This window comes from Tribolium castaneum, unplaced genomic scaffold (genome assembly GCF_031307605.1).
Source record: "Tribolium castaneum strain GA2 unplaced genomic scaffold, icTriCast1.1 ptg000079l, whole genome shotgun sequence".
In the NCBI taxonomy this organism is placed as follows: domain Eukaryota; kingdom Metazoa; phylum Arthropoda; class Insecta; order Coleoptera; family Tenebrionidae; genus Tribolium; species Tribolium castaneum.
Genome location: NW_026986676.1, coordinates 7501 through 15000, shown reverse-complemented (window position 1 = coordinate 15000; position 7500 = coordinate 7501). Strand labels below are relative to the sequence as shown.

The window sequence follows — 7500 nt, the reverse complement described above, 5'->3', positions numbered from 1 at the left end:
CGTTTAAAAATATTAAATGTTTTATTTGTAGTTTGCATATAATAAAAAAAAAAACAAATTTTTATGTAAATTACGTATCTATAAATAAACGTACACATTTAACAATTAAATAAACATAGTATTTTGGCCTAGATATTAAATTAAAACATAAAAATGCATAATATTTATTAAAATGCAACTTGCAATACAGCAAATGTGTATTAATATTGCATAACCTTTACGAAGTACGACGTTCACGAAGTACGTCGTTTACGAAGTGCGACGTTTACGAAGTACGTCGTTTACGAAGTGCGACGTTCACGAAGTACGTCGTTTACGAAGTGCGACGTTCACGAAGTACGTCGTTTACGAAGTGCGACGTTCGCGAAGTACGACGTCTACACATTAGGGCACTCAAAATTATTGTTACGTTGTACGACATTCAGACGTTCCAACTGCGACTAACTACAGCATTCATTTGACTTTGCACATACGACGAACGAAGTACGACGTTTACGAAGTACGGCGCTTAAAATAATTTTGTTTTTATTAATTAATTATTTTTTTTAAAACAAACGTTTTTATAATTAAATTTTATAATGGTTTAAATATAAAATATGACTTTTTAATATTATCAATATTTAAAATATTTTCTCCCTTTTGTGTGTATGCCTTATAGTTATAGAGCTGTGCGCTTCGGTAGACGTCGCCTGTGGAGCTATGTCAGTGGAGCGGTGCGCACATCCAATACCGAGCGGCTGCCTCGATCGGTGTCGCGCTGGTATACATATGGTAGTGGTGTGTGTCGATGCGTTGAGTGAGGCGATATGAACGGTGTAACGGTTTAGTCGAAGTTTATCATAAATGACGACGACAAAACGACCGATTATGTATACGTTCTGCATTTGCTTCCAATTTATCGACGTTTATCGCACATTTCCGCTATCGAATTCGAATAGGGCTTTGCTTGCGAGATTGCTTTATTTTGTGATTTTGTGGCTCGCCCAGTTCCCCACAGCGAGATTGCGGATGCGGCAAAACGTATTCTCTTACGTTGGCGGTCCTTATGCAATCAAACTTTGTTGAACTAACAAATGTTTGTGATTTAAACAAACAAAAATAATAAATGCGTCAACTCTCTAATATCCGAGCGAGAATATTTATATAATATTCGTAACGTTTATGGATTCGAAAGAATTTCATAAATTCACGTCGCATTCAATCTTGCGAAGAGTGAAGAGAATGTTTGAACTTTTAAATCGGCAAAGGTAAAAAATAATATTATAAATATTATTATTATGCCTTTATTGACCGATATATGTGTTGTGGTGTTTAACGACTACGACGACGATGATGACGATACATTTATCTCTATATCGTACGAAGAAAAGAAGAAACAGCGTGGCGTTACTTTCTTATATGTTAGATTGTTTCGCACAAACGCGCATATTCTTCATCTTTATAAACGATGATGATGAGTATTTTATTCTCTCGTCTGTCTCAAAAAACACAAAAACACAGTTCCCTGGTTGATCCTGCCAGTAGTCATATGCTTGTCTCAAAGATTAAGCCATGCATGTCTCAGTACAAGCCAAATTAAGGTGAAACCGCGAAAGGCTCATTAAATCAGTTATGGTTCCTTAGATCGTACCCACATTTACTTGGATAACTGTGGTAATTCTAGAGCTAATACATGCAAACAGAGCTCCGACCGGAGACGGAAGGAGCGCTTTTATTAGATCAAAACCAATCGGTGGCGGTTTCGCCGTCATCGTACAACTTGGTGAATCTGAATAACTTTACGCTGATCGCACGGTCTCGCACCGGCGACGCATCTTTCAAATGTCTGCCTTATCAACTGTCGATGGTAGGTTCTGCGCCTACCATGGTTGTAACGGGTAACGGGGAATCAGGGTTCGATTCCGGAGAGGGAGCCTGAGAAACGGCTACCACATCCAAGGAAGGCAGCAGGCGCGCAAATTACCCACTCCCGGCACGGGGAGGTAGTGACGAAAAATAACGATACGGGACTCATCCGAGGCCCCGTAATCGGAATGAGTACACTCTAAACCCTTTAACGAGGATCAATTGGAGGGCAAGTCTGGTGCCAGCAGCCGCGGTAATTCCAGCTCCAATAGCGTATATTAAAGTTGTTGCGGTTAAAAAGCTCGTAGTCGAATTTGTGTCCCGCGCCGCCGGTTCATCGTTCGCGGTGTTAACTGGCGTTTCGCGGGACGTCCTGCCGGTGGGCTTAGCTCGAGAGGGCGGCCCAACTCAATCCCGCCGCGGTGCTCTTCATTGAGTGTCGAGGTGGGCCGGCACGTTTACTTTGAACAAATTAGAGTGCTTAAAGCAGGCTAAAACTTCGCCTGAATACTGTGTGCATGGAATAATGGAATAGGACCTCGGTTCTATTTTGTTGGTTTTCGGAACCCCGAGGTAATGATTAATAGGAACGGATGGGGGCATTCGTATTGCGACGTTAGAGGTGAAATTCTTGGATCGTCGCAAGACGGACAGAAGCGAAAGCATTTGCCAAAAACGCTTTCATTGATCAAGAACGAAAGTTAGAGGTTCGAAGGCGATCAGATACCGCCCTAGTTCTAACCATAAACGATGCCAGCTAGCGATCCGCCGACGTTCCTCCGATGACTCGGCGGGCAGCTTCCGGGAAACCAAAGCTTTTGGGTTCCGGGGGAAGTATGGTTGCAAAGCTGAAACTTAAAGGAATTGACGGAAGGGCACCACCAGGAGTGGAGCCTGCGGCTTAATTTGACTCAACACGGGAAACCTCACCAGGCCCGGACACCGGAAGGATTGACAGATTGAGAGCTCTTTCTTGATTCGGTGGGTGGTGGTGCATGGCCGTTCTTAGTTGGTGGAGCGATTTGTCTGGTTAATTCCGATAACGAACGAGACTCTAGCCTGCTAAATAGGCGTATTTCGACATCCCAAATGCCGGCTGGAGCCGGGTTCGCCCGGTCTCTATGTGCGGTTTTTACTGTCGGCGTACAAACAATTCTTCTTAGAGGGACAGGCGGCTTCTAGCCGCACGAGATTGAGCAATAACAGGTCTGTGATGCCCTTAGATGTTCTGGGCCGCACGCGCGCTACACTGAAGGAATCAGCGTGTCCTCCCTGACCGAGCGGTCCGGGTAACCCGCTGAACCTCCTTCGTGCTAGGGATTGGGGCTTGCAATTGTTCCCCATGAACGAGGAATTCCCAGTAAGCGCGAGTCATAAGCTCGCGTTGATTACGTCCCTGCCCTTTGTACACACCGCCCGTCGCTACTACCGATTGAATGATTTAGTGAGGTCTTCGGACCGGTGCGCGGTGGCGTTTCGACGTTGCCGATGTTGCTGGGAAGATGACCAAACTTGATCATTTAGAGGAAGTAAAAGTCGTAACAAGGTTTCCGTAGGTGAACCTGCGGAAGGATCATTAACGTGTAAATGTTGTTGTTTAGTTGTCACACATACACACACATTTTGTCTGTGCTGATCAACAAAAAACACACATACATACACTATTCGTATGATGATCAATTCTCATACAAAATTCTTTATTATGCGTCGAACGGAAAAGCAACAACGGGTCGTCTTGCATTAAGCGGATCTGTTGTTACGTTTTTCGATTTATTTTATAAATCGATTGTAAACGTGCCGTAAACGACGTTTTCAAAGAATTTTTTCGAACATTAACACGAATCAATATTGTCGAAAGATGGTTATGTGCTAACGTTTTATTATTGCTTTCGCAGTGCCGGTCTTAGCGTATTTCCATCATCGTATTCGCTTCGAAAAAAAGTACTAATACACAGTGGTGGTGTATAATTAATGTGCAAGAGATGTTGTTGTTGTTGTTGTAGTATTTGTATATGGTTGGAGTTATTTATAATAACAAACAAGAATGAATGAATGAATAATAATGGTGTCTGCCAATACGATCGTACTTTATGTACACGACTAAAACTTTATACATACAAACCATAATAATAAATAAACTCGAAACAACCAACAACAAAATTAATACGCTACTGTACATACAAATACACATTTATACATACCATCATTTTACTTAACCGATGGTGAGTGATGTTTGAAAAATAAACGCTTAGGCTTACGGTTTTGTAAGCCAGTCTTTGCGTATTTTCTTCATCGTATTCGCTTCGGAAAAAAGAAAATAAAGATGGTGTATAATTAATGTGTAAAAGAGATGTTGTAGTTGTAATTTAATTTGTAAATGGTTGGAGTTTATTAATAAATAAAAGGGGCTGTCTATTCGTCTGTACTTTATGTACAAGACTAAAACTTTATACATACAAACCATAATAATAAATAAACTCGAAACAACCAACAACAAAATTATTACGCTACTGTACATACAAATACACATTTATACATACCATCATTTTACTTTACCGATGGTGAGTGATGTTTGAAAAATAAACGCTTAGGCTTACGGTTTTGTAAGCCAGTCTTTGCGTATTTTCTTCATCGTATTCGCTTCGGAAAAAAGAAAATAAAGATGGTGTATAATTAATGTGTAAAAGAGATGTTGTAGTTGTAATTTAATTTGTAAATGGTTGGAGTTTATTAATAAATAAAAGGGGCTGTCTATTCGTCTGTACTTTATGTACAAGACTACAAAAACGTTTTATAACAATAAAAAGCTCGAAACAACCAATAACAAAATATACTACTACTATACTACTATACATACAAACGCACATTTATAAATACATAAAATCAATTTACTTTATCGATAGTGAGTGATGTTTGGAAAAAAACGCTTAGGCTTACGGTTTTCGGGTACCTGGGTTCCGCATGCGTCGAAGTAATAATTTACTTTAACGACGCGACGAACCGTAGGAATCTAAATAAAAAAGTTTATTAACTTTTTTAGATTCTGTGGGTTTTAAATGATATACGCCCGACTGACGAAGGAACGTTTTGCACTGCCTGTGCTTTTCTTTTGATTCGTTTTTATGTCGACGGACGTTCTTAGAATGCCCACCAAACGACGTATCACACAAAACACCCTACAATTGTATTGTTTGGTAAATATTGTTGTGATTAAGTTTGTAGCTGTGGCGTTTGTTTGAAGAAAACGTCTGGTTTTTCGACATATTTTCTATTTAATAAATATACATAATGCTTATCGCAAAAGGAGCAGAGTTTTATAGACAAAGTTGATAGAGAAAAAAAACCTAATAGATATATATACGTATTTATAAAACGTTAATATCATCGGGTTATTCTTTATGTAAACTTAAACTATAACTGCATACTCTTTTCGATAAGTAGAAACAAATGCCACTTTAATTAAATAAAATATTATAAAATATAACGCCGAACGTTTCTTTCGATTGGTCCGTTTCTCACATATACATCACAATTGTAATAACCTTAAGTAGTTATTTTTGTTGTTGTGTGATGATGAAACGATTTCGATGTGGAACGGTGCGTTATGTAATAATATTTTAAATTTGTTTGAAAAGATTACCCTGAACGGTGGATCACTTGGCTCGTGGGTCGATGAAGAACGCAGCTAATTGCGCGTCAACTTGTGAACTGCAGGACACATGAACATCGACATTTCGAACGCACATTGCGGTCCTCGGATATACTGTTCCCGGACCACTCCTGGCTGAGGGTCGTGTCAATTTCAAAGACTGCTCGGTTTTTGTCTTAAACACAGCGCACAATGTTGTGTAGACAATTACGTCGGAGCGTGTTGGGTGCAAATATGACGCGTTACTATAATTGTTAATTGATTGTCGGTTGTCATAATAAAATATTATGCAACGTAGACAACAATAAAAACAATATAAAAAATAACGCGGCATCCTAAAACGCAATAGCGGCTGACATTCTTATTAGTTTGTTGGTACAAGTTGGTTTAGACGTAGCACGTCCGATATTAAAAAGCAGCCACAACGCTTAAATTTCGAACGAAGCGATCGTCGTGTCCGAGACGTTAAAGTTGTTTATATGCATATTTTATGCACTATAATTAACAACAACAACATTCTCGCAACGACGTCAGATCGATGTTTGAAATTGTTTGGAGGCAGCCATATAAACGGAATACGTGTAATTATCGTCTGACAAAATAAAGGCAAATTTATATTTGCGACCTCAGAGCAGGTGAGACTACCCGCTGAATTTAAGCATATTATTAAGCGGAGGAAAAGAAACTAACTAGGATTTCCTTAGTAGCGGCGAGCGAACAGGAAAAAGCCCAGCACTGAATCCCGCGGCCGAAACCGGACGCCGGGAAATGTGGTGTTAGGGAGGATCCGTCATCCCGAGATTGTGCGACGCGTCCAAGTCCATCTTGAACGGGGCCACAGCCCATAGAGGGTGCCAGGCCCGTAGTGACCGTTGCCGATAACGGGAGGATCTCTCCTCAGAGTCGGGTTGCTTGAGAGTGCAGCCCTAAGTGGGTGGTAAACTCCATCTAAGGCTAAATATGACCACGAGACCGATAGCGAACAAGTACCGTGAGGGAAAGTTGAAAAGAACTTTGAAGAGAGAGTTCAATAGTACGTGAAACCGTTCAGGGGTAAACCTGAGAAACCCGAAAGGTCGAAAGGGGAGATTCAGCGTGACTCGATAGCGGCGCTAAATGATCGTGCGACGAACGGCGTACGCGTCGTTCGCGCCTTTTGTTTATGCGAACCGAAGTCGAACGCGTGCACTTCTCCCCCAGTAGGACGTCGCGATCCTTTGGGTGTCGATCTAAGGCCCGCGGTGGAGCCCGTTCGAACGGTTCGCCGTTTCGGACGAACCCGCGGTGTTTCCCGGTCGACTCGCTCGAAGGTATGCATATGGCGCCGGGCCGCTACACAGTTAGCGTCCGACCATTGGCAAGCGCGTTCGTTTATGACGGTAATCGCACCTGGTGTCGGTTCTGTCTACGAATGGCTGTTCGCCAATGAGTTCTCGGACAGACTCGGTTGAAACGCCGATCTGCGACGCTATAGCTTTGGGTACTTTCAGGACCCGTCTTGAAACACGGACCAAGGAGTCTAGCATGTGCGCGAGTCATTGGGACATGACTAAACCTAAAGGCGCAATGAAAGTGAAAGTTCGTCTTGCACGGACTAAGGGAAGATGGGCGGCCGTTACGGCTGTCGCCCCGCACTCCCGGGGCGTCTCATTCTCATTGCGAGAAGAGGCGCACCAAGAGCGTACACGCTGGGACCCGAAAGATGGTGAACTATGCCTGGTCAGGACGAAGTCAGGGGAAACCCTGATGGAGGTCCGTAGCGATTCTGACGTGCAAATCGATCGTCGGAACTGGGTATAGGGGCGAAAGACTAATCGAACCATCTAGTAGCTGGTTCCCTCCGAAGTTTCCCTCAGGATAGCTGGCGCTCGTCGCTTACGAGTTTCATCCGGTAAAGCGAATGATTAGAGGCATTGGGGTCGAAACGGCCTCAACCTATTCTCAAACTTTAAATGGGTGAGATCTCCGGCTTGCTCGAACTTTATATGAAGCCGCGAGACTCGAAT

General features: G+C 42.3%; 3 non-coding genes across 3 annotated transcripts in view; all 3 read left to right on the top strand.

Annotated features, from left to right (window-relative positions):
* The first annotated feature begins 1501 nt into the window (after positions 1-1501).
* On the top strand, positions 1502-3424 carry LOC135267702 (small subunit ribosomal RNA). The gene has a single exon (XR_010336090.1). It is a non-coding gene; the product is annotated as a small subunit ribosomal RNA (ribosomal RNA).
* Positions 3425-5482: 2058 nt separating this feature from the next.
* Positions 5483-5639, top strand: LOC135267698 (5.8S ribosomal RNA). Its single transcript, XR_010336086.1, has one exon. It is a non-coding gene; the product is annotated as a 5.8S ribosomal RNA (ribosomal RNA).
* A 476-nt stretch (positions 5640-6115) lies between these two features.
* The window catches only part of LOC135267700 (large subunit ribosomal RNA), a 4039-nt gene continuing 2654 nt past the window's right edge, over positions 6116-7500 (top strand). Inside the window, exon 1 of the ribosomal RNA XR_010336088.1 lies at positions 6116-7500. This exon is cut by the window's right edge and continues 2654 nt beyond it. This is a non-coding gene — a ribosomal RNA (large subunit ribosomal RNA).